The sequence below is a fragment of the Protopterus annectens genome, chromosome 8.part1 (assembly GCF_019279795.1).
Source record: "Protopterus annectens isolate FY-2018-M chromosome 8.part1, PAN1.0, whole genome shotgun sequence".
Classification (NCBI taxonomy): Eukaryota; Metazoa; Chordata; order Ceratodontiformes; family Protopteridae; genus Protopterus; species Protopterus annectens.
The window spans coordinates 420642444-420669470 of record NC_056742.1 but is presented as its reverse complement, the minus strand read 5'-3'; the positions used below and the strand labels follow the sequence as shown (position 1 = coordinate 420669470).

At 42.5% G+C, this 27027-nt stretch overlaps 1 protein-coding gene across 1 annotated transcript in view; it reads right to left on the bottom strand.

Annotated features, from left to right (window-relative positions):
* The window catches only part of CYLD (CYLD lysine 63 deubiquitinase), a 1495154-nt gene that overhangs the window by 287910 nt on the left and 1180217 nt on the right, over window positions 1–27027 (bottom strand). The gene's annotated exons all lie outside the window — the stretch shown is intronic.

Below are 27027 nucleotides of genomic sequence, written 5' to 3'. Positions count from 1 at the left end.
GAGGCAAATGGTAATGCTTTGTAAAGGTGTGAACAGAACTCCAAGTAGCAGCCTCTAGAATGTCTTTGATTGGTACTCCTCTGAGAAAGGCTGCTGAAGTAGCTGCAGCTCTGGTGGAATGAGACCTAATGCCCTTGGGCACAGGTTTACCATGGTGTAAGTAGCAGAAACGGATGCAGTGGCTTATCCATTTTGAAATTGTCTGCTTTGAAATAGCCTTTTCTTCTGATCCTGCAACCTGCTCAAGTAGAATCTTGGCCGTCTGTGTACGTCCATGGAATGCAGAATTCTCTCCCCTTTGTTCTGCGGATTTGGATAAAAAGTTGGCAGATGAATTGTTTGGTTAAGAGCCACACTGGAAAACCACCTTAGGCATAAAAGTAGGATTTGTCCCCAGAGACACCCTGTCCGGGTAAAATATGATAAAAGGCTCTACAGCCATGAGGGCCTGTAGCTCTGAAACTTTTCTTGCTGAAGTAATTGCTAGTAGCAGAGCTGTTTTCCATGATAAGAACTTTATATCAGCGGGAGCAGTTGGTTCAAATGGAGGCAGGGAGAGCTTTTCCAACACATAGTTGAGGTCCCATGCAGGTAATGGTGATCTTCTAGGGGGCCCTAAATTTTTAGCTCCTCTAAGATACTGCTTTAGTAAAGGATGAGAAAAGAATGGTGGCTCTGTGTTGTAATGAGCCGAAATGGCAGAGGCATGGATTTTGATTGATGAGAAAGCTAGGCCTTTGTGAAGCATCTCAGTTAAGTATTGTAATATCTGAGGAATACTTGGTTCTGCTGTATCAGTTCCTTGTGCTCGATTCCAAGCACATAATCTCTTCCACTTGTCAGCATAAGATTTTCTAGTACTAGGCCTTCTGGCTTCCAAAATGACATCCATCACAGCTTAACTGAGAGGTGTTGTTTTTATGACTACATGATTAGCCATGCTGCCAAGTTTAGAGTCTGTAGCTGATTGTCCAGGATCTGACTGTTTTGCTGGGACAGTAGTTGTGGTCTTTGAGGCAAGGTCCATGCTGGGTGTTGAGACAAGTTCCTTAGGATTGGGTACCAGTATTGGTGGGGCCAGTCCGGGGCAATTAATATCATCTTTGGCTTCTCTTGTCTGACTTTTAGTAGGACCTTGGGTAGAAGAGGCAGAGGAGGAAAGGCGTAAACTGATAGGTTTTTCCAACTGAAGGATAGGGCGTCCACTTTCTATGCTTGTCTGTAATAAGTCCTTGTGCAGAATCTTTTCAATTGATAATTTTGAGGAGAGGCAAATAGATCTATGTCTGGGCTCCCCCATTTCACTGTTATCATGCTGAAGACTTGTGGATTTAGTTTCCACTCGTGAGGATCCATAAGGTTTCTGCTTAAATCGTCTGCCAGAGTGTTTTGTTTTCCTGGCAGGAATTGAGCTTGAAGATGTATTTGGTAGGTCAAAGCTATGTCCCACAGTGCCATGGCTAATTTGCAAAGGGGGTATAAGTGTGTGGCCCCTTGCTTGTTTATATACTACATGACTGTGGTGTTGTCCGCCTTTATCAGTAGTTGTCCTGGATGAAGTAAGTCCTTGAAGGCTGTTAGGGCATTTTGAACAGCTAGCATCACTTTCTGGTTGGTATGTAGATGCATTTATTTTGGTGCCCATATGCCCTGAATGCATCTTCCTGCCATGTGGGCCCCCCAGGCATAATCTGATGCATCTGTTGTTAAGGTTTGGCTGGCAGGGGGTAGAATGAAAGGCCGTCCCATGTTTTGGTGACAGGCCTTTGGCCACCATAGAAACTCCTGTTGCAGGCAGGGAATGAGAGGAATCATTGTTTCCAGACTGTGTGAATGTTGACTCCATAAACTTTTTAGGTACCATTGAAATTTCCTCATATGCAGTCTTGCATATGGAATTAGTAGGATGCAGGATTCCATGAAGCCCAGAGCCTGCAGAATTTGTCTTGCAGAAGACTGGGTTTTTGTTGCCATCAGTTTGAAGTAAGTAGTCAGTTGCCTTTGTTTGTTTGGTGTAAGGTAAGCCATCTGGGCAGTTGTATTCAAGCTTGCACCCAGGAATGTTATCTTTTGAGAGGGTACCAGTTGTGATTTCTTTTCGTTTATTGTGTACCCTAGGCATGTTAGAAGCCTTTTCACAAACGCCAGGTGTCGAAGAAGAGTGTCCTTGTTCTCTGCTTGAATGAGACAGTCGTCCAAGTAAGGATATATTTGTATACTTCTTTGTCTGCAAAATGCAATTACTGGGGCCAGGCACTTTGTTAAGACCCTGGGTGCAGTAGATAAGCCAAACGGCAGTGCAGAGAATTGGTAATGCATTAAGCCAGCCTTGAATCTGAGGTATCTTCTGCACGATTGTCTTATTGGGACATGCAGGTATGCCTCTTTTAGGTCTAATGTCACCAGCCAAGCATTCTTGCCCAGCATGGGCAGAAGCTGCTGCAAAGTCAGCATTTTGAATTTTGGAATGTCCAGGTATGTGTTCAAAATTGATAAATCCAGTATTGGCCGCCAGGCCTTGTCCTTTCTGGGTACCAAGAACAGTCTTGTCCTTTTTCCTGTTCTAGTACTGGTTGAATGGCCCCCACATCCATGAGGGACGTAACCTGTTTCTGTACCTCTGCCCATTGATTTTTGGGCAGATCTGGCCAACCGTTTGCCATTGGCAAAGTGTGGAAATGAAATCTGTATCCCTGTGATACTATGTTTAGTACCCACTTGTCCTGGGTTATTAACTGCCAATTCTGAGCAAAAAGTGATACGTTTCCCCCTAAGGGTGCTGTCAAAAGATAAGTGCTTGGTGTAGGCAGAGGGTAGTCATTGGGAATGTTTTCTGTAGGTTTGCACTTTATCTCCCCCTGATTTGGAGGTAGATGCACCCCATTGCTTTGACCTGTATGAATCTTGCGCCTGGTATCTGGAACCATTTGGGCGTCTGGATTTTCCCCTTTGAGCTCTGTCTGACACAGGAAAGGACCAATTTTTTGTCGGCCAGTGTCTACTGAATCCTGGTGGCTGCACTTGTAAGAAGTCTTTAACAGTTTGCATAGACTTAGCTTTGTCTTCCATTTTCTTTAAAACCTCTTCTGCCTTAATTCCAAACAGAGAATCATGCTGTAAAGGTGCATCTAGCAATTTAGCTTTAACATGATCAGGCAAATTTTGTTCCTTTAACCAGGCATGCCTCCTAATCACAGATCCAGTAACTGTGGCCCTGCAGGAGGCCTCTAAGGAATCAAAACCACATTGCAAAGTATGCTTTGCAACCTGTTTAGCTGCATGCAATAATTCCTGCAATTCTTTATTTTCTGCACATTCTGAAATCAACATCATTTTCTGTTTCAGCAATCCCATAACATGTTGTTGGTACTTAAGCATATGAAATTGACAGTTTAAGGCCCTGACTGCCAAGGTTGCAGATGTATAAACCTTTTTTCCCCATCTGTCTATTGCCCTTGAATCTCTGTCAGAGGGGGTAGGATTTTTTGCTGTTGAGGCCTTAACTCCCTTTGGACCCTGTGAAATAGTTTCAGGATCAGCAGCAGGGTTTCTAAATAAAAATTTATGTGAGTCAGGGACCCTGTAATATTTGTCAGGCTTACTGGGAGCTGGAGGTAAGGAGTCAGGGGTCAAGCTTGACTCCAAAAACACATCATCCACAATGTCTAAAACAGGGGGAATGGCTAAAGGCTTGTGCTGAGGGAGAAGAAGGAAATCCCTGAGCCTCTTTTTTGATTCTGAGAAGTCTTGACTCTCCCAGTGAAAATGCTCCCTCAAAGTATGCAAGGTTTCTCCAAATTAATAATCCTCTGGAGGAGATGTAGATGGAATAGACTCCTCAGCATCAGAATCCTCATAGGGAGGTATAGATAATTCCTGATCAGAAGAAATAGAAACCTGATCTGAAGATTCATAATCAGTGTCTTGCCTAGGCCTCTTATCTGGAGGGGGATGGGTACCCCTGATCAAGGTAGTAAGGTCTTCAGCCATTTTGATCATTTGTTTTTTAGGCATAGAGGCCTGTGCACGTGGCTCATGCGTCGTTTTTTTAGTTTTAGAAGTTGCCTTTGTCTTTAGTTTTGCAGCTGTTGTCAGTTTGATATATAAATGTTGAGGTCTAAATACACCCTCAGAAGCCGGTGCCTGCTCAGCGGCTCTGGACCCATCTGAGGGAGATACATCCATCGGTCCAATACCTTAAGCATCTTGCGGCATGCTGGACTCCACATGGGTGTCCGTAGAGGCCTGCGACTCGAAGGTAGTGGGTATCAGGGGCTGCGAAAGCGTCTCACTGAGTATCGGCGAACCGGCGACTGGCTTAGGAGAAGCTTCGTCATCGGTTTTGGATTGCGACTGCCTTTCTCTGTCCTTTTCTTTGTGTTTTTTATGTACTCCAGTGGTCGGACAGCTATCCGACGACATTTCTGGGTAGTTAAATCAGTTTCCAAAATACTTTGATGCAAACATATACCGACGCTTAATAGTGCGTTGGTTAAATCTAGCACAAAACTGACAGCCAGGCACATTGTGATCAGGGCCTAGGCAAGGAATACAGTATAAATGGAAATCCTTATGAGGTATTTGCTTCCCACAAGTAATACTTAAGGTCTTCTCAGAAACTTCTAATACATACTACTAAAACAAACAATAAGGCTGGTGACTCCCTTTTCTCTAACATAGTTGGAAAAGCCTGGAATCTCCTCCCAAATGAATTCTCCACACTTCCCTCACTATCCTGCTTCAAAAATAATTTGAAATTGTTCCTCAAAACTTACTGGTTACGCCCCTGCTCCAAACCTGACTAGTCTATATGTGTCTCGAAATTTTTTTTTTTCTCTTATTACCCTGTCTACTCACACACAGCAACTCCTCCTTATCCAACTAATTTACTAAACTATCTCTAACATACCTTGATTGTATTACTATTCCTTTGTTATGCCTGTATTTCTGCACTGTAATTATTACTGTGTTAACCTGTAATAGACACTGTTAATAGTTTTTATTTTGTCTAAAGTTTTATTAGTTGTGATTGTGTTAATTTCATTGTCCTACCTAGGAGCTTATCTCCCCGGGCCTCTACTGAAAATGGACATGTATCCAGTTAGACTAGCCCGGTCAACAAATGTAAAATAAAATAAAATAAAAATAAATAAAATACAATTATTAACTTTTTCTGACATCGGTAAAAAGCAAGAAAAAAAGTTTCCCCAACGGGGTACTTAGCTTTAGTGAAGACTTCGGTTCTGAAACTCAAACTCGAATATTTCAGTAGTCGGCCGACCGGCACTTGCGAAAATGCTTCTGCTTCAGGCACCGCGTGGCAAGATAGACTAAAGAAAATGGCGTCGGCTGCATGTTTAATACCCCTGATGTCATGGAAGAGAAGACAGCAACCGACGCAGGACCCAAGACTTTGGAATTCAGGCCAACTGAGGGCAACCTGCCAGCAGATTACCCCAAATGTAATGACTGCAACAGTGAAACATGAAGAACATCAGACCAAATGGGTGGGAGCCAAGAATAATTTAGTCAGTGCCGGTGACTTCAGGAGTCTGCGCACCACCCGTTCCAAGTCATCATCTGAAAAGCTCCTTGTAGATCTGGAAGATAGGGAAAGAGAGCGAGACCTATGAAGGACTGGCAATCACAACATCAGAGAAACTGGAGAAATATCAATGGACTGGCTCCGAGTGGAGGTATATTGCGGCTCCGAAGGCTTTGGAGCCAAAGTATCAGGCCTATCAACCAAAAGGACTTCCAATGGCTCCGAGGACTGTGGAGCCAAGGAAGTAGTGGCCTTTGAAATTTTAGAAAGTTTGAATGGCAGCACCGACTGAGCCGACATAGCAGGTGAATGTCTTTTCTGAGACTTATCCTTTTTTAGAGGAAGGTGACGAAGAAGAGGAAGAAAAATAATGGATGGCTTCCTCAAAAGAAGGCTTTAAGTACCCTTTTAGAATCAACGTGTTTCTCCTTTCCTGAAGTACTCTAGCACTAAAAGAATGACAAAAGGTGCAGTCTTCTTGGAGATGAATGGCACCAAGGCAATAAATGCATATAACATGTCCATCCGTAATGGACAATTTTTGTGAGCACTTTTGCCATTTCTTAAAGCCTGAAGGCTTATGTTCTCTTTCTTTTTGGTCTTTAGACATTGTCAAGGTAAGACCCTAAAGGCGACAGCAACAACAAGAAACAATTAGCTAAGACTAATACAGCTAAAGCTACACCAAAAGTTACTACAGGACAATACAAGGAGTGACAAGCAAGGGAGAAAAAAATAGAACCTCCAACTCAAACTATTCTATTTTTTGACAAGCCAAGACAATAAGACACTACAAGCCCTCAAACTTAAATGTTCAAAAAGCTCTCTAACTTAAATTAGCTACAAAGAGACCAACAGATGAACAACCACCACTACACGAGATACCAAAAGGGGCCTACAAAGCAATGGCAAAAGCCGTGCTTCTTCTTCTTCTTTCGGCTTTTTCCCGGTTAGGGGTCGCCACAGCGGATCACCTTGTCCGCACATTGAATGGCAGTGGAGTTTTACGGTGTCGAGTTGCCAGCCCGACGCCCAACCTTCCACAGAAGGCACACTCACATGCACACCTAGGGCCAATTTAGAGTGTCCAATCCACCTACAGCATGTCTTTTGGGATGTGGGAGGAAACCGGAGCACCCGGAGGAAACCCACGCGACCACAGGGAGGACATGCAGACTCCGCACAGAAGGCACCCCAGCCGAGGATCAAACCGGAGAACCTCTTGCTGTGAGGCGGCAATGCTAACCACTGCACCACCGTGGCCGCCCACAATGGCAAAAGCCGTGCTAAAGGGGAAAAAACAATCGCTACCTAACAAAGAGCAGCAAAGAGGCACAAAGAGTTAAATCTAATAAGATAAAAGCTATATATATATATATATATATATATATGGATCTATCTGAGTTCATCGACATTTTAAAATACCGAAAACGAAATAACCGACACCAAAACAGCGAAACTCATATAACCGACGCCAGAAGATCGACAGTTCACAAACACGACATCGCATACACCCGACACAACATACCAACAAACAAAACACATCCCCTATCCAACACTCACACACACAACACAAGCACACCAAAATCCTTACAAACAAACACTAACCCATACATACACAACTATCCACAACCCTGACCCAAACCCTTACCCTAAGGTCCGTCACTATCGCACACTCACCTAACCCGCCCTAACCCTAACTCACTTATCCCACCCCTACCCCTACAAAACACCAACATCGCACACTTACCTTACTCAAGACACTCACCTAACCCGCCTAAGCCTGACTCACTTGTCGCAGCCCTACCCCTACAAAACACCAACGTCGCACACTTGCCTTACTCGCACACTCACCTAACCCGCCTAACCCTAACTCACTTATCCCACCCCTACCCCTACTAAACACCAGCATCGCACACTTACCTTACTCGCACCCTATCGTCCGTCACTACCGCAGACTTACATATCCTTTCCCCATCGCAGCTTCTCAGCGTCGGTGTCTTCTTCCGTCGGTCTTCTGCCTCGTCGATCTTCTGGCGTCGGTGACGTGACTTTCGACATTCTCGTGTCGGTTAATTCGTTTTCGACATTTTAACATGTCGATGAACTCAGATAGACCCATATATATATATATATATATATATATATATATATATATATATGCAATTAGGCACAGTAATAGAAAAAATTGGCACAACTTAACCACGGCCAAGATGAGTGCATCCAACCTTGTAAAGCGACAAACGAGATCTGGGGAATTGCACCACTGCATTGTGAGATACCTTCTTGCCACGAGCCAGGTTTGAGACTTTCAGCTAAGTATTCGGCCAAGTCAGAGCAGAGGATCAGCTCCAAACCCATCATTGTAAGAATGAAGGCGAGATAGGACAACATAACATCTATGGTATTACGTTTATTGGGCAAAGAGGAATCTCCAGGAAAAAGGGAGGGACCCACCTCATTGCAAAGTGTACCCTTGTTGAATAACTTTGAGAATTCATATGTCTGAAACAATCTGATACAACAAAGGAAGATGAAAACTCAGAAGGAGGGAGAGGGAGCCTGATGAGGTCAATATTCACTCTGATGTTGGATTGGCCTTGATTTAGAGAGGCTTTCTATTTCTGTTTTGGAAACTCCTTGGCACTGTTTTTTTTTAACCTGTTTGGAGGCACCTTGCTACTTGAATTATTTATGGAAAGGGGAGCTAAGATTGGTGGAATTTATGTTTTATTTGCCTTAAAAGGAAGGTTGGAAGATTTGGATCACACCTATAATCAATCTTCCTCTTTCATCAAACCTCTTAAGCATCTCAGCTGCAGAAGAGCCTAAAATAATTTCCTTGTCCCAAGGGAAAACACATTCCAGTATTAACATCTACAGGAACATTTAGAGAACATAACCAAGCAAGTCTTCTCATGACTAATCCAGAAGCAGCAGCCCTGGGGACAGTATCAGCAATGTCATGAGAACATTTAAAGACATATTTAATTACAGGAGAAGCAGATGCAAACAGGCACTCAAATAATTCTTTACCTCAGAAGAGGGAATGATAGTATTTTTTTTCATGTTAACATTACAGTTTAAAACTATGAAAGTTAGTGACATAAGAATAACTTCCTTCTCAAAATTGCAAAAGCTATCCCATCCTAGACAGAGGGAATATATTAGAGAGAGTTGTCTAGCAGAAGTAGCCTTGGATAATGAAATCACTACATGGTCTGTTTTAGGGTAAGGATACACACAGTTATTAGTCTGAGGTACCCTGAATAATCTATCAGACTACCTAGTACAAGAGCTTGACTGTCAGACTCAGAAAAAAACAAGCCGTGAGGAAAAACATTCTCTGAAGTAGAAAAAAAAATGGTAGGAGCCACTACAGAATAAGGGATATCCAACTGTAATAAATAATAATAGATACAATGGGAATTAGGAATCTCATTCTGATCCCACTGAAAAACTTCTTCATAAAGTATCAGAAAAAGAAAGAACTCCTGCAATGAAGTCTGAAGCAATACTTTCCTCGGTAACAAAATGAGAAATAAAATTTGAGGGGCAGAAAGAGGGGGAACTGTTTTTTTTTTTTCATTCCTGAAGAGAAATAATTAATATAAAAGCAGAAACAATGCCTAGCAAATCTTAGCCAATCATTCCTGTGCATTGAAATAACTTTTCTTAAATTGAACCACTAAGGATAGTAACATACTGTTACTGGTGGAATTAACATCTGGTGTAACCATCTTAAAAGATGTCTACATAACTGCTTATATCTGATAAATTTTGAACAAGCCTCTGGGATTTATACTTCCTAGAGACTAAAAATAATTCAGAGTAAAAGCCTTATTTGATTTGAAAGTACCAACTATGCGATCATAGGATCATAAATTACTATGCTATCGACCAGGAGGTCATTTTAAGCCTAGCCATTTCATCCCAATGTAATACCATAGAAATGCTAGTCAATACCCAAGTCTGCATTTAGTGATGACTGTCCATGTCCAGGAGGGCTGCAGGCTCTCTCTCTGGTAACAATTTAGGGTGCCCCATCCACTTGCCCAGGTTCCTCTTAAACAGTGTCATAGAGGTGCTCTGTTTCACATGAATTGGTAGCCTGTTCCAAAGATGAGGCAATCAATGGGAGATAAATATGTCCCTCCAGCATGTCCTATATAAGTTGCAGGTCATATTTAGGTCCCTGGAATGGATAGCCCTAGTCCCGTTTGATTTACGATTATGCAACAAGTTCATTAGGTTTGGGTCTTGGATTGCTCTGTATGCCAGGTATAAGTATCTCCTAAGAAGTCTATACAATATGGAGTATACTGCCAGGGGCTTTAGTTGGTCTGTGTAAGGCATATGCTGGAGTCCCTTGATCTTCTTTGCTAGAAACCTCTGAGGTCTCTCTAATTGCTGCAGGTGCTTAGTACGGGACATGCCAAATGAGGCGTTATACTTAATTATGGGCCAGATACGTGCAGAGTATGGGGGGGGGGCTATAACTTCATTTGCTCTCAAGCCGATGCCTTTACTAATCAAATGTGCTATGCAGAAAGCTTTCCTTACTAGACATATGGTGGTTGAAGGTAAGGTTGCAGTCAGCTTGTGATCCCAGGTTCCATACCACTTCATGGGTAATTAGGGTACTGTTGTTGATTTGGCAGTGTAAGGGGACATTGTGCCAAAGGGAATGATGATGCATTTCTTTGCATTTGGTTTGAGACCGTGACTAATACACCAGTAGATGGTCTGTGGGAGATACTCCTGGAGTATACTGACATCATTAGGGGACTCAATGATTGCACCTAGTTTGCCCAGCACTGACCCCTGTGGCATTCCCTGGTAACAGGTCTGCTGGTTGATGTGGAGTCACCCACTTTGACAGTGTGTGTCCGGTTTGTAAGCCAGCTGGCAACCCATCTTACGAGGGATTTTACATTGTTTGCTAAGTTTATCAGTAATGCCAGAATGTGGGATTGTGTCAAAAGCCTTTGCCAGGTCAAGATATGTTGTGTGCACAGATTTGCCCTCATCAACGGCGTTGGTCACATTTTCAAAGAAATCCACCAGATTTAACAGGCAGGATCTGCCCTTCATGTAGCCGAACTGGGTAAGATCCAGGGTTTGGAGGTCACTTATTTCTTTGTCTTTATTTATGAGGTCCATAATGATACATTCTATGGTCTTACAGATGAGGTTGATCAGGCTTATGGGTCTGTAATTCTCTGGGTCTGTTTCTGGGCCACCTTTGTGGAGGGGAATAACTGTTGCTGTTTTCCATTCCGCAGGAACAAAGCCTGTGGTTAGGCTATAACTGAAAAGTGTACTTAGTGTTGATGCTAGTTCATGTAGCCCGTTTAGAAGATAGCCTGGCATGTCATCTGGTCCCATAGAGGCTGTGTTTTTTTACCTTGGACAAGGCTTTGAGGACCTGCTCTTCAGATACGTAGGGTGGAGGAGGGTTTTTTGTAAGTTAGGAGGGCATAAGGGAGTGACATTTTCACCAACTTTATCCGCTAGCAGGTTTGCTATCTCTGTGGGGTCAGTGTGTGTGATACCGTTGGCCATTAGCTCTGCACATGCTTGGGTCCTACCTTTGAGGTTACGTACATAGCTGTAAAAGGCTTTATGGTTATCCTTGGCTGTACTTACTAAATTTCTCTCAAAGGAGCCCTTGGATGATTTGACAAGTTGTCTTATTTGCCTGTTGAGGCTGAGGAAGGTGCTTTTCCATTGTTGGGGTCTTACCTTTGTTATCTTGGACAGTAACTTTTTGTGTTTATTATAAAGTTTGTTGATGCTAGATGTCCAACATGGCAGGTTGTTTTTACTTGGGGCTCTGGCTTTGATTCTTTCTGGTACGGCTGAGTTTATACACTTATTCAAGTGATTGTACAAGGCTTTAGTGTAAGCTTTGGCGTAGTTACCACTTCTGGTTTGAGCTAGGGCTTGGAATGCATTTATACCTTCACCTAAAAGGGTATGTAAAAGTGAAATTCTTTAGTCTGATTTCACCCTTTGTGAGTTCTGGTGTTAGTGCCAGCTCAAAGATGACTGATTTGTGGTCACATTTATGTAATGAGAGTTCGACAGTTGTGGCACTGCGTCTTTTTGTCATGTTGGTGAGGACCAGATCCAGAATGTTTGTTCTACTTGCCGGGGTATGGAAAATTTGTTCCAGGGCATTTGAATTAACAAAGTCAATGAACTTTTGCACTTGCAAGTTAAGGCTAGGGTAGGTTTCCCAGTTGATGGTGGGATAATTGAAATCCAAAAAAAAAGAAATCCCCTGCACAGAAGTAGTTGCATGGCCAAAAAGTAACGAAAATAGCCAGCAACTGTGCACTGTGTATATGTTTATTTATTCTAGTAGCAATTGTAGTATGGTATTTGACATCAAGTTTTTTGCAAACTGCAGTACAGACTGGGTGATATACCTGGCTACCTGCAGCTGTCATGCATTTTACATTGGACAAACATCTAGACCACTCAGGTTATGTATTTCTGAACACCTTTCTGATGTTAAGCATAAAAGAATGAGTAATGCTTTGTCCAAACATGCTTCACAACACACTACAGCATCCTTTCACTTCACTATTATAGATAGGATAATAGGTGACAGGAATCAAAAAACTGGATGGCACACAAAACTGAATGCAATGGAAAAGAAGTGGATTGTTAAATTGGGAGGGCTGTTCAGCCCAGGCTTAAATGAATATTTATGAGCTCACCAATAATATTTCAGTATTAATTAAGGATATACCATATATTTGTTCACAAGATGTCTTGTATTTATTACACTGATGAAGGCTAGGTTAATTCCTTAGCCAAAACTGGTCTGTTTTTTTTTCTTGTGTTTTATGTAGTAATAAATAAATATATACACAGTGCACAGTTGCTGGCTATTTTCGTTTATAATTGAAACCCCCTATAACCAGTGTGTTTGATAAAATTTGGATTGTCTCCAGTCTGGCCAAGTAGGCTTCATGGGCACTGTGACCCATGGAGGGGGATCCATAACTGGCTATGACTTGAATGGGGGTCTTACCCTCCGTAACCTGGACCTGGAGTAACTCCATGGAGTTGTCAAGTCTAACTAGATGGGAGGTGACTTTATCTCCAATTTAGACTGAAATGCCACATCCTTTGGTTTTCACACATTCATTTTGTGGTCTAAAGATGTGGAAGACATTGTAGCCTTGCAAGTCTGGGGTACACTCTAAGGCCTTGAAGCAGATTTTTGTGACTGCAAAGGCATCTACATCTTCTAGTGAAAGAAGTGCTTCCAAGGATGGCAGTTTTTGGTTTAAGCTCCTAGCATTTGGCAGCATGACCCTTATTTTTTTCTGATTGGTTAATTTCATGTCGGTAATGTTCTTTTCAAGACCTTGCCTAAAAAGACACTATGGAGGAGGCAAGAACTTTTGCCAGCAGCAGAAAGCGTAGAGGTGCCAGGTGCAAACCATTTCTGGCAAAGCAGCAAGTTTTGTCGACTATGGCTTCCCAGACTGAATGACACCAAAAACTGAGCCAATTAATGAAATCAATCATTATCCTTTTCAGTAATAACTAGGATAGCAATTGAACTTGGTGTTCCTGACATGGTATTGCCTGAGAAATAAGCTGAATTTGCAGTTTACAAGTAAAATCTGTTGCATAATGATGGCCTATTTTTTTACTGTTATTTTTGTCCCGTGCCTGTCAGCCATCAAGCCTCCGCTTAAATGTGCAGTGCCCACTCAGTTCTCTGCTCTTGGGATTCCACTTGCAGCACAGAAGGCAGCTGTTTGGGGAGGGTATCATTCTCTCAACCATGGGGGTGCTCTGTGCTCTCACCAGCATCCTTGCAATGAGAGCATTTTTTTGGAGACTTAACAGCACCCTGTGGACAGAGGGAAAATAAGAAGTTATGTACCTACCATAACGTTCCATGTTAGTTGTCTTCTCTCGCCTTCTTTCTTGCTTGATGGGTTCGGAGCCGATCCCTCGGCTCCGACTCGGCACTTGCTTTAGCTCGAGAACTCCTTTTACCAGCTCGAGGCAGCCCCATATCCCATGATGCAAGGCAGGAAGTACCCAGATCTCGTTTGTTGACAAAAGGGCAATAACACCAAGCATAAAAATACTTCCCAAAGGAAGAAGAAACTTACAGATGGAAAAAGGACCAGATTTGAATGGTCTTTAGCATAATAGTTTCTTATACAAGGTCTGTCCAGGCCAGGGGGAAGGAGGGAGGGTCGCAAGAAAGAAGGCGAGAGAAGACAACTAACATGGAACGTTATGGTAGGTACATAACTTCTTAATGTTAAGTTGTCAATCTCGCCTTCATTCTTGCTTGATGGGACCGTCCTAGCACCTCTATCCTGGGTGGCTCAATGGAACAAACTCTTGAGGACTGTAGAGCCAAAACTGGCTCTGTCCCTGGAGGCCAAGTCCAATTTGTAATGGGAAACAAAAGTGTGAGGAGTGGCCCAAGTGGCCGCTGCACAAATAGTGTCCAAAGGCAGTCTAGCTTGAAAAGCTGTAGAAGTAGCTAAACTCCTAGTTGAATGTGCTTTAGGTTTTGAGCACAGCTGTTTTCCCCTGATCGTATAAATTTCAGTGATGACCAAGAAAGCCATCTGGACAAAGTCACTTTAGAAACAGGAAGGCATTTTTTACTATCCGCATAGGAAACTAAAAGTTGATCAGATCTCCTAAAGTTTTTTGTTCTGTCCAGATAATATCTAAGCTGACGGTGGACGCCAAGATAATGTAGCTTTTGTTCAGCTCTATCTGAATACTTAGGAAAAAATACTGGGAGATCAATGGATTGATTCAGATTGTCTTTTGAAGTGACCTTAGGTTAAAATGATGGATTAGTTCTCAAAGATACTCTGTCTTTGTGAAAAATCAAATAGGGGTCGAACCGAAAGAGCATGAAGTTCAGACACCCTCCTGGCAGATGTAATAGCCACTAGGAATAAAGTTTTCCAAGAAAGATATTTCAAGGAACAAGAAACAGCTGGCTCGAAGGGGAAGAATCAAGGATGTCAGCACTAAATTTAGATCCCACTGAGGAGGAGGATTCCTGATTGGAGGCTTTAGTAGGAAAATTCCTTTCAAGAAGGCCCTGCAGAGCCTATGGGACATAATATTATGATCTGCTATCCCAACATGAAAATTAGAAATAGCAGCCAACTGAACTCTGACTGTGGAAGAAGAGGAGCCTGCATGAAAAATCTCTGCTAAGAAGTCCAGAACTGCCTGAACAGGGGCAGTAAAAGGATCAATATTTTGGGCCTTAGCCCAATAAGAGAAACGATTCCATTTGCTCGTGTAAATCCTCCTGGTAGAGGATTTTAGTGAAGTTACTATGATATCTCTAACTGGGTTAGAGATCAAAGGAAGCCTGGCTAAGGAAGGAAGTGGAGCAACCATGCTGTGAGGTTGAGAGAAGGGATTGACCGGTGCAGCTGACCGGATTGGTGAATCAGTAGATCTGGCACTGGGTCCAGATGCCACGGCTGCACCAAAAGGTGATGATGGAGGAACGGGAACCAAACTTGTCGAGGCCAGTAAGGGGCAATGAGAATCAATTTGGCTCTCAAAACGGTAGCTTTCTGGATCACCTGAGGGATCAGAGGAAATGGGGGGAAGGCATAAAGAAGTCCCTGGGGCCAATCCTGGGTCAGAGAGTCTCTGGGGGGATGGCCTGATAGAGGGAAGAGGCTGAAGAAGTCTGGACATTTGCTGTTTTGGGGAGTAGCAAAAAGATCACAACATGGACGACCCCATTCCAGAAAAATCTCCTCCGCTATGGATTGCTTGAGAGACCACTCGTGAGGCATGAGAATAGCTCTGCTCAATCTGTCCGCTATAATGTTGGTTTTCCCAGGGATATGCGTTGCTACCAGAAACCGATGAGAGGAGATCGCCCATTGCCATAGTCTGAGCGCTTCTCGACACAAGGGGTAGGACTTGGTTCCGCCCTGTTTGTTGATATACCAAACTACAGACATGTTGTCTGTGTGGACTGCAATTGTCCCTACGGGAAGAAAGTCGTTGAGGGCTTGCAACGTTAAAAGCACTGCTCTCATCTCCAGGACATTTATGTGCAGATGGTACTCGAGCGGTTGCCACGTCCCATGTACCTTCCTGCCCTGTTAATGACCCCCACCCGATCAGGGAGGCATCCGTGGTGACAGTGGCTATCGGGGACGGAGGTACAAAGCACCTGCCTTGGTGAACCTGAGACGATGTGATCCACCAAGCAAGATGTTCTTTGCATGTTTGTGTCACCAGAATCTGGTGACGCATTGGGAGTTGCTGGTATGACCACTGTGTGAACAGCATCCACTGAAGGAGGCGCATGTAGAATCGAGCCAGGGAAGAAGAGTAATGGCCGCAGCCATGAGACCTAATACCTTTAGAACCATTCTGGCCTGTACTTTCTTGCTGGCCAGAATGATCCTGACATGAGTCTGAATGTCTGAAACTCTTTGTTCTGTAAGGGTAGCTGACATCCGAACAGTGTTTAAATTTGCGCCTATGAAGGTAATAGACTGGCAGGGCGATAAGGATGACTTTTCGAAGTTGACTGAGATGCCCAAATGAGAACAAAGGTCTATTGTGTAATCCCTGGCTTGTATAAGCTGATGCCTGGTGGTGGCTGACAGGAGCCAGTCGTCGAGATACGGAAACACCTGGAATCCTTGACGTCTCAGGTGAGCCGTGACCACTGCCATGCATTTGGTGAACACTCTGGCGGCTGTAGTGAGACCAAAGGGCAGGGCTCTGAACTGGAAATGACTGGACCCCAGCCGAAAGCGGAGAAATCTCCTGGAGCGTCTGTGAATTTTGATGTGATAGTACGCGTCCTGAAGATCTATTGAGCACATCCAGTTGTCCTTCTGTAAGAAGGGCAGAATTGACTGAAGAGTGACCATTCGAATCTTGTCTTCCTGACAGACTTGTTGAGTCTGCTGAGATCCAATATTGGACTCCAGTCTCACGTCTTTTGGGGACCAAAAGAACCTTGAGTAGATTCCGGCTCTGAATGGTCTATTGTAACTGGCTGAATGGCTCTTTTTTGCAGTAGTTTTGTGATTTCTAACTCTGCAATGTCCCTTAGACCGGGTGGTACATCTGGAAGGGAACTTGAGCGGAAGGGACTTTCCTCGAAAGGAATTATGTAACCCTTGGATATGATCGACTGTACCCATCTGTCTTGAGTGAGGGAATGCCAGGCTTCTGGGTACAGTGGTAATCTTCCCCCGACTGCCTCCAAGGAGGGACAGCCGGGCAACACCTCAGGGATGCTGAAAGGGCTTATCAGAGAGAGGCTCCCTGTTTCCCTGGTTCTTCGGACCCCCTCTGCCTCTAGAGCGGCGTCTGTTGTTGTTACCCCTCTGCCTCTAGGGGTAAACTGACCACGTGAATCCGGCGTGACTCCTTGGGATTTACGGAACCACATCTTCCCACCCTTCTGTCCTTTGGGATAAGGCCTAGAAGGGGTGGAGAAACGGACTCCAACAGCAGAAAGAGTCTTGCCGTCCTGCTCACACCTGGTCAAGGTCTCCTTCACCTGAGGGCCAAACAAAGCTGACCCATCAAAGGGAGAATTTGTGAAGGACGCCTTAAAGGGATCCAAAAATCACATAGCCGCATCCAGGCTTGGCGTCTAAGAGCCACACCTGTGCCTGCGGCTCTACTCGCTCCATCCGCAGCATAAGATATTAGCCGCATGGAGGAGTTAGCAATGGAATTGAGGGTTCCTAGCTGCGAAGCAATCTTTTCTTGAGCCCCTGCAGCTGTAGGATCCTGAACTACTTCTCCCAGCTCCTTCAGGATATCTCTCTGGAGTCTGGTGAAGTGACAAAGATAATTCAGCGAACGCATAGCAAAGGTCGCTGAGGAAAACATCCGCTTGCCGTACCTATCCATGGTCCTAGAGTCCTTATTAGGAGGATGGACGGGCACGGAAGGATCTGCAAGTTCCTTTTTGGTGGCCGCAGCCACCACCATGGCATCAGCGGGACACCCTTGGTAAGGAATTGTTTGTCACTAGGGGCAGTGATAAATTTAGAAGGCCTCCTAGGGACTGGCTCTACAGAGTCAGGAGCTGTCCACGCCTTCGTGCAATAACCTGCATAAGGGGTCGAAGGCGGAGACACCCAGGAGGTGGAGGGCCGAGATCCAAACGCCTCTAGGTATACTGAGTCATCCTCAGGGGGATTGTTGGTGGGCCAGTTTCCGCTCTGTTTCAGAAGTTCTAGGATGGCTGAAAAGGAGACATCCTCAGAGGGGATCTAGGGATCCCTCTGACTCATCAAAGTCAGTATCCGACGTGACAGACTCACTGAAGTCTACATGCTTCCTCTTACAAGTCCTCTTCCTAGGAGGATCTCCCGAAACATCAGGAGAATCCTCGGAAGAGGGGAAATTCCCAATGGGGAAACCTGAGGCGGAGGATCTCTGGGTCCTGTAGCAAGAGAAGTGGCAGAGATGTCAACAGGTACAATAGAGGGAGGAGCTACGGGAAGAGACTGCTGACTGATACCAGTGGCCAGTACACTCTTCATCACCTCGAATGCTCCCCTCCCAGGCAGGTCCGAGAGAACCCGCTCCAAGAGCTAGGAACTCCAGGGGCCACCGAAAGGGAAGTCTCCGAGGCAGATGTCGGAGCCGAGCTCACCAAGGCCGAGGCTCCAAGGGGAAGAGCGGGCTCGGACAAGGGTCCGATGCCACTCACCCCCTCGGAGGAGACCATGGAAGCCCGACCACGAATCCCTCTAAGGAAGAGGAGATAAGAGTAGGGGCTGAAGGGACAGAAGGAGGTATCCGTCCTCCAGCCGAAGCAGTAACCATGCCCGAAGACTCCAACTCCAAACTCTGGGGTAGAGTCGAAGGAGGAACTGTAACGGGTGTGGACCAACAGTCGCCTGCTGAGATGGACTGTGTAGCATTTGGGCCAGTACCTGTGACTTGAGCAATCTACTGACCACTCTCTCTAGGTCATGATCTGACAACCTGGATGACCTTGAAGATCGGCTCCGATGGCTCCGTTCCGATAGAAGAGGCGAAGCCCGAGCCGAAAGTATCGGCTCCAAGGAAGGAGACCTCGACCTCTTCCTGGAATGGGCCATCGGAGCCGATACTACTGATCCTGTCGGCACCGATTTCGGAGCCGGCAGAACGTCTCGATGTATCGGCTCCAGCCGGAGCCGATACAGCTACCAAGGTAACGGTGTCGGAGCCGATCGGAGCCGACACCGATGCCTGTGCCACATGGGTGTCGGAGCCGACCGGAGCCGACACCGATGCCCGTGCCACGTGGGTGTCGGAGCCGATCGGAGCCGACACCACAGTGGTCAAAGCAGATTCGGCACCGATAGCCATCGGCGCCGAAAGCTTTGTGGATCCAGAATCGGCTCCAGCCGGAGCCGATCTCGACTCTATACGAGTCGGAGCCGAGGCCGCAGGCTTAGAAACAGAAGCCTGGGCCTTGGCAGTTTTGGTTGATTTTTGTGGAGCCGACTTAGCCGGAAAGCCCTCCGGCTTAAGAAGACCCCTGAGAATCAACTTATTGCGTCTCTCCTGCAGGACTCTCTGGCTGAAGGAGTGACAAATAGCACAGGAGTCCTGCAGGTGAAGAGGGCCCAAACAGTACAGGCAAGAAGTGTGACCGTCTGTCAGAGACATCTTCTGACAGCACGAGTCACACTTCTTAAAACCTGAAACCCTCTCCTTAGACATGGTGCCTAAACACAACACACACACACACCAGTCAAAATAAATTAAACTAATACCAAGAGGTATTTAGTAAAAACACCAACACACACACCCTAACAGGGGGGGGATGGGATAGGGAAAATTGACTGACTAAAAAAAATTAAAAGAGACAGGGATTTCTGTCAGAAAAAGGATAAATTTAAATTAAACTATCAAAAATATTAGTTTTAACTAAAAAAAAAGGGGCTTAAATATCACAAATGTGAACTACTTACCAGGAGCTGGTAAAGAGAAGACCTCCCAAGCGGCAAACGAGATCTGGGTACTTCCTGCCTTGCATCATGGGATATGGGGCTGCCTCGAGCTGGTAAAAGGAGTTCTCGAGCTAAAGCAAGTGCCGAGTCGGAGCCGAGGGATCGGCTCCGAACCCATCAAGCAAGAATGAAGGCGAGATTGACAACTTAACATTAAACCATTTCACTGTGGTGACCCCAAAATGCACTCAGCATATGAATGCACAGTTCTGTTCACGTGATCTGACGATGATTTGTGAGTCACATCTGCCGCTTTAGAGGATGACTTTGTATCTCTGTTTTTGCATATTATAAGAAAGGATATACCCTTCTCTGGAATAACACTGGAACTGGAGGACTTATGATTTTACTCAGTTCTTTGGCTGCCTTCTTTGATGATTCTCCTATATTAGTCTTACCCAGTTTCTCTTTTCTGTTTTTGTTTTCTTCATCCATAAAATGAGTTAAACAGTTTAGAATGCAGTTACTGTGGGAAGATAATATGCATAACTAAGAAACAACAAGCAATCAGCAGTGTGATCAAGCAGCCAAATCAAAAACTGAAAAAAAGCAACAGAAAGGCTGACAAAGTGGTAAAATCCTCCACCATGAGTAATAGAAACTGGAAATGCCAAAGTTAAAAACAAACATTTATTGGTAAAAATAACCAGCTGGTTAAGTGCTTTCATCCCTTAAACTTAAAACAGGACTTCTGAAAACACCTCAATTTTACTGCATTTTATCTGTTTTATAATCGGTATGAATCCAGTTTTAAAACAAGAAAATAAAATCTCTCTTCTGCAGGACATCTGCAAGACAAGTATTGGTCTAGAACACAAACTGTGCTAGCCAAATAATTACTCTGCAGCTTCCCATTAAAATTAAAGGGAAATTTAACCTAAAAGTGAGAGGTCATGTTATTTACTAGCATGATAGCTCACATACACCCTATGAACATAGTAACAGGACATGGGTAGCCAACCTATGTCCTATTACTATGTTCTCTAAGTATCTGTGATCAGTTGTTCTTAGAATATCAGTACTTTTTAAGTAATCTCTAGTAATATTTCTAGAGAATACTGGGAGATACAGACGCAATGATCATCTGGAATGGTTTTCGCTTAAAGGTATTTTTTTAGACAGGAAACCAAATAGAACTGTAGACAGTAGTAACAGTAGACACTGCCCAAAGTAGAATACCAATGTACTTTGTATTTATAAATATTTATTCTTACTGCAGTTGATGGGGGTAGGGGTGACATGCAGCAGCAAACTGAGCCCTGCAGAAGCAACCTGAATACATTTCTGTAGCATTTTAAAAAAAAACTTTTGGCAATCTCAGTTGTCTGGCCCCCGAAGTGGACGTGAGAGGATCAGTCAGTAGAAGAAAGTGAACAACAGTTTGCAGTTCATTATATTAAACTAATCATTCCTATGGCTTGGTGCACAGTGTCTGAAAGCTCTAAGTTGAAATCTGTTACTGTGATCATTTCTTCTTTTACTTTTTTTTAACAGAAAACCAAATAGGCCTGTGGTAAGGGGTGAAAGTACGCACCTTCACAACACAATATACTTCTTCTTGTAACATTTGTTAATGTCTGGTATGCACTTCACAGATAAAGATTCTAGTTGTCTACTGATGTACTATGTTCTTCATCTGTAAATATGTTGTAAGTAATTGCTATGTAAATTGTTATTCACTATGTAATCCAATGTATATACTGTCTGTTTATTTTAACTGTGGAGCTTTTCTCCCCGGGCCTCCGCTGAAAATGGACCTACGTCCAGTCGGACACTCCCGGTCAACAAATTTAAATAAATAAATAAATAAAATTCTATTTATTTAGTTTATTTAAATGACAAATTGGGGGGTGTGCCCAACAGCAACACACAAACATGTTACCGTCATGGTCACTCTGCCCCTTTTGGCAATCACACATAAGGGTTGAATGCCACAAGTGGCCATCTGCTTAGGGGACAGTGTGGGTGAAAGCAAAGGACAGTTAGTGTGCTCACAAGAAAGTGGTCATTGTTATGGCTTGGTGGGATGCAAAGTGTATAGTGTCTGACAGCTACACATTGAAATTAATTACTGCAATAATTTTTCTTTCACTTTCATCACAACGTAGCATCAGAAGGTTACACGGGGGTGGCTATTTTCATGAGATGAGACAGCAAGGTGGCATAGGTGTGTAAACATAGGACAAGTGTAAAAGAAAGCAGGGCAATTATGTGATCTGGCTACATTAAGGGAACACTTATGTGTTTAAGAACATGATATTTGTTTCTGAAGTGACCATCAGAAATGTGCACAAAATGCGACTATCTTTTTTTTGGGGTGGGGTATACACATGTATAGTGATACAGACTGAAATAATATTTCTTTACAATCATACATCAGACATGTACAAAGGCAGACATATTTTTGTAGCAGGGGTGGAGAGAAATGCTCCATGTAAAAGCATAAGGTTGTTACATGATTACTATTACAGGATTACTGTCTAATAAAAATGATATGGCTTGTAAGGGGGTAGTGTATGCATCTTACAACAGCAAGTTGAAATGCGTTACTATGGCCATTATGGTTTTCATCGTCTTCTCAATGAGGCTCAGAAGTATACGGAATGTAGGTACCATTTTTTTGGAGGGCAAGTGATGTATGAAAGAAAATGTCAGTTACAGAATCTCTTCTGAATGATTACAGATATTTTTTGGGGAGGCAGATATCTGTCAAACAGCAATGTGGCCATTATATTTATAGAATTCCATCACAAAGGCAATGCACTCTCCCAAAAGGGACACAGTCCACTGATACAATATTTGTGTGTGTTCTGTACCCAAAAATCTTATTAGAAGTCCCTGGAATGTCTACTGTGAGCTGCTTTTAGCAAACTAGCACACCCCCTTCTTGTATACTAGTAACTCCAGAATTCAACGTTTTTTTTGTCACAGACTGATACTATTGCTGTTAAATACAAATGGGGCTATTTGACTTCTGCACAAAATCTGGGTAAACCTAATGTCCACAATATATGTGTAATAAGTTATCATTATGTCAGAAGTAAAATTACTATATTTTACAAGAACAAAAATTCCAGTTTTAACATGCAGTGGCTACAATGCCATGATTTCAAGCAACTAATACTCTGCAATCAAATTCAGAGTTGTGCTGCACTGGAAGTTCTGACATAATAACTGCAGTCTTAAATATGTCTTGTAGCAGAATATCCAGTTATCTGAAAGTTTCATAATGAAATTTCAAAGGACAGAGATACAGCCTTTCAAAGACAGACTCCAGTGACTTTAGTTCATGTGCTTTTGCTGCCACAGTCTGACATTTTCCATTATACTTTATTTTCATTATATATGTGGTGAATTTCTGCATAGTATGACAAGCTCAATAATCATCCAAAATAGTTCTTTACCAAGTTGTCATTACAATACAAGTAAAAGTCATTTGCACTTTACCAAAAAAATATTTTGTTTGCAACATACCATAGTTAACTTGCTATATGTTTAGGCAAAATGGGGTGGGGGTCTAATTCCACAAGATGCTGCCATGAAACCTCAAAAAGTAAAAATAGCAGACTTAAGTATTTTTGCAGCTGATCATCCTGTTGTTACTTTCTGACTGTATCATAATGAAATCACAAAGAGGGAGAGAGAGACATCACATTCTACAAATAGGCCCTACAGAAGTATATTTAGAGGTATTCACTACTACAACTTACATTTTGCACTATACCTGGTTTACACTGGGACTTCTGTTTGGTATACAAATGCAGTAATGGTTTAAAGTACTGAATTTCTTTGTTGCCATTAGATGAGAAGTAAAAGCCCACACATTTTTTTCAGTTAAAAATATGGTATTATAACCACAACATTTTACAAGTGTCTAAAGCAGTGGGGCAAAATTCAGATATGCTACACTTGAATCTTTGAGGTTAGAGTTGAATTTTAAGATGTGTTTTATCACTGCATACTCTGTCAGTATGACCTTACACAGTTTCATCATGAAACCTCAAGGAGGGACAACAATGTAGCCCTTCAAATACAAACCTCAGTGGCTTTAGTTCATGTGCTGTTACTCTCACAGTCTACCATTTTGCAATATACTTACTCATTGTGAGTACTGTGCTGAACTCCTAATGAGTCCACTGAGTACAATAATGTCCTAAATACTTCTTTACTGGGTTGGCTTTACATCAGAAATAAAAACAACATATTTCCTGTCTACAGAAGTTCTCGGTAATTGGCCTTAAGAAACCCTAAGTTTACAATCACATGCAGTAAACAGCATTTCAAGAAGATAAAATTAGTGTACCTGCATCTACCACCAGAACCACCAGCTAAGTGCATTTTGCAACTGATGATCACAATATGCTATTCTGAGAAATATGCTACAGTATTTTGTACAATTACAAAAAATTGCCCTTTATCATTACGAGTTTTATGAAACCATTTGGATGCTCTGGCTTTGCCATTCATTTCACAAAAAATATATTTTGAATGACAAATTTTGCATGTACCAGAGTCGTGTGTATTCTCATAAAATGAGAGATAGATGTAACACTCCTTTGCATGAAAAACTTAACACTTTCTGACATTTTTATATGTTATAGCAAACTATGCATATTTTACATGCACTGACAGGCATATGCATATTTGAGATTCTGTTGTCTACTTTTTCTGTAAAGTTAAGTTGTGCAAAACAAAATGAAAGTGGGATAATCAAGAGGTCTTGTCCTAAAAAAATATACCAATCTGTTGAATCAGTAGAAAGATAATGTAATTTGAAGATGCTGTGGAATTAAAGCAGGAATGGTCTTTGTAAATTGAGATTATATCTTAAAAAACAGAGAAAGTGTAGCTTTTGATCATCTTCAGAGTAAAATACACATAAAATATTAAAAAAAAAAAAAAAATATATATATATATATATATATATATATATATATATATATATATATATATATATATAATAACGCTGTCATTTCAGACCCAAAGGGAGAATGTTTTTCTCTATAAACATGACTTTTTCATTCTTTGTGTATTTTAAGCCATAATCAATGACAGTAAATGGCTTTTTTTTAAGTAAAATTCAAGATGCAGCTACTCCTCTGCCTTTGATGGTAAGTACCCAGTCCAAAGGTATTTTATAGACAACTATGGCAGTAACATTTCCTGGAAATTCCATGCATGTTGCACCATTCTGGAGATACAGCTTTTAAATACAAAGAGAAAAAATATCTAAAAACAGAAAGCATTCTACAGACAGACATTCTGAAAAAGATCAGAAGTTAAGAGATTAAATACAACTTTGATTAAGCACAGTGGATAAACTGATAGCTGTTAAATTTCATATGCATTAAATATTTAGAAAGAGTAATCATTCTACTGACAGAAATAACTTTAGTAACATCTATTGGGATACTGAAAATTTGGAAGCAGAGCCAGTGAGAATGCCTGTGAACAACTCAATGCAACTTTAGATTCTGGATGAATGCATGTTCAATGTAGTTGACTTGATTTGCATAATTTATCTATATAGCTGTGCACATTACTCGTTATTGTTCACATTAAACAGTTTGCCAGTTTTTGTGCCCACTATTGTGATTTATTATCCATCAAGTAAAATAACATCAAGGGGTATGTTTTTCAGAATATTATATATTATTACTGTCACAATGGTTAAGGTACAGGGTTTGATTTTGATCTTTGGTTATTGGTTAGGAGTTAGTCCAGTAGTCAGCTATGACCCTATAAATGTGAATATAAAAAAGGGTGCTTGGATATGATCTTCCTGGTCAGCAAAAACTTGAACAGACAGACAAATGAGTAACGCACAATGAAAGCCATAACATCCGGAAACAATCCAGTTTTTTTTGCTCTGACTAAATGAGTGAGTAAAACAAAGGCATGTGTTTTCTCACCATACAGCACTGTTGTATTTGTCTACAAGTATACATAAAATAGAACTGCCAATGCACCTTAAGTCCTTGAGCCATATTTTAAAGAATCATAACTTCAGACTACAAAGTTAGCTAGTTGAAAGAAAAACTAAAACATAACTTTTTTTAATCAGTAACATGGCTCAGACAAAACAACCCAAACTTGCCTTTACCTTCCTCCTACAGATATCTCCAAAACATGAGGCATGGCAATAGATTAGGTGGGGATGCACTCATTCTTTAAAAAAACTCCTTAACCCAACTATTGTTGCTCAAGCAAATGCCTCCTCAGACACTGAAACCAAGTGGATCCTTCGAAAACTTCCCTCCTGGAAGAACACTTACCTTCTAATAGCAGATGCCTGCCTTCCTCCTCTAGTCTCTCTTAACAAACGTACATTCCTTATACTTACTATCACCTCAGCTGCCCACAAGTATAAAAATATTGTGATGCTAAGTGATTTTTAACCTAAGCTACCTAGGTCCCCTGAGAAAATGACCTTTCTGAATTGCTAGCCAATATCAACTTTATGCAGTTTGTCAGCAGTACTGCAGCCTCTACTTCTTTCAACTCATCCACCCAGCCCTCCTTTTATCCCCCTCTTCTAATTTAAGAAAATTACTCACAAAGACCTTGACTTCCTTCTAGAAAACATACTCATGGATGCACCCACTGGTGAAGACAACCTCTTCCCTTGGTATATCACTCTGCAAATACTTCCTTACCACACTTCTCCACATTTATAACCTCTGCTTAACTCAGAACACAAGATAAGACATATGAAAAACTGCTCTTGTCAAACCCCTTCCCACATAGCCTCAGCCAGAAAATGCCTCACACTTCCGTTTTATCTCCAACCTCCTTACACTTGGGAAAATAAATGAAAAACAAATCTACAAACAACTGCCCACTTACATCAAGCAGCACCACCCCTCCTCACTCAAACAGCATGGATTCTGGGCTGGCCAGAGTACAATGACAACACTATGGCCACTTACAGATGAGATCCTTCTCAACATGGGTACAGAAAACCTTTCATGAACCTCTTCATTGACCTTACCAAGGCTTTTGATATTACTGACCATTTCCTGATCTGTCACTCACTCCAAGAAATTGGAGGTAGCCCCACCACTATTACCTGGCTCCAACATTTCTTAACAAATAGGTATTTCAGAGTCACTATAGGTTATCCCTATCACCTTCAGCACCCCTTACCAGAGGAGTGCCCCAGGATCCTTACTCACCCCACTGTTGTTTTCAATCTTTATGGTCAAACTACCCTCTGACCACCCTAACCTTTCTGACACTCGTTCTGCAGATGACAAAATTATACTTCAAGCTAGTTCTTCACATTAGACTATTCAAATCTAGCCCAACCTCCACTCCCTTCATTCATGGCTAGGTAACCATACACTACTCCTAAACCCCTCCAAAACAAAATGGATGATATTTGGAACCTCACAAAAGCCGAAACAAAGCCTAAAAATCTCAACATCACAGATCTCAATGGTTACTCAAAAGAAACAA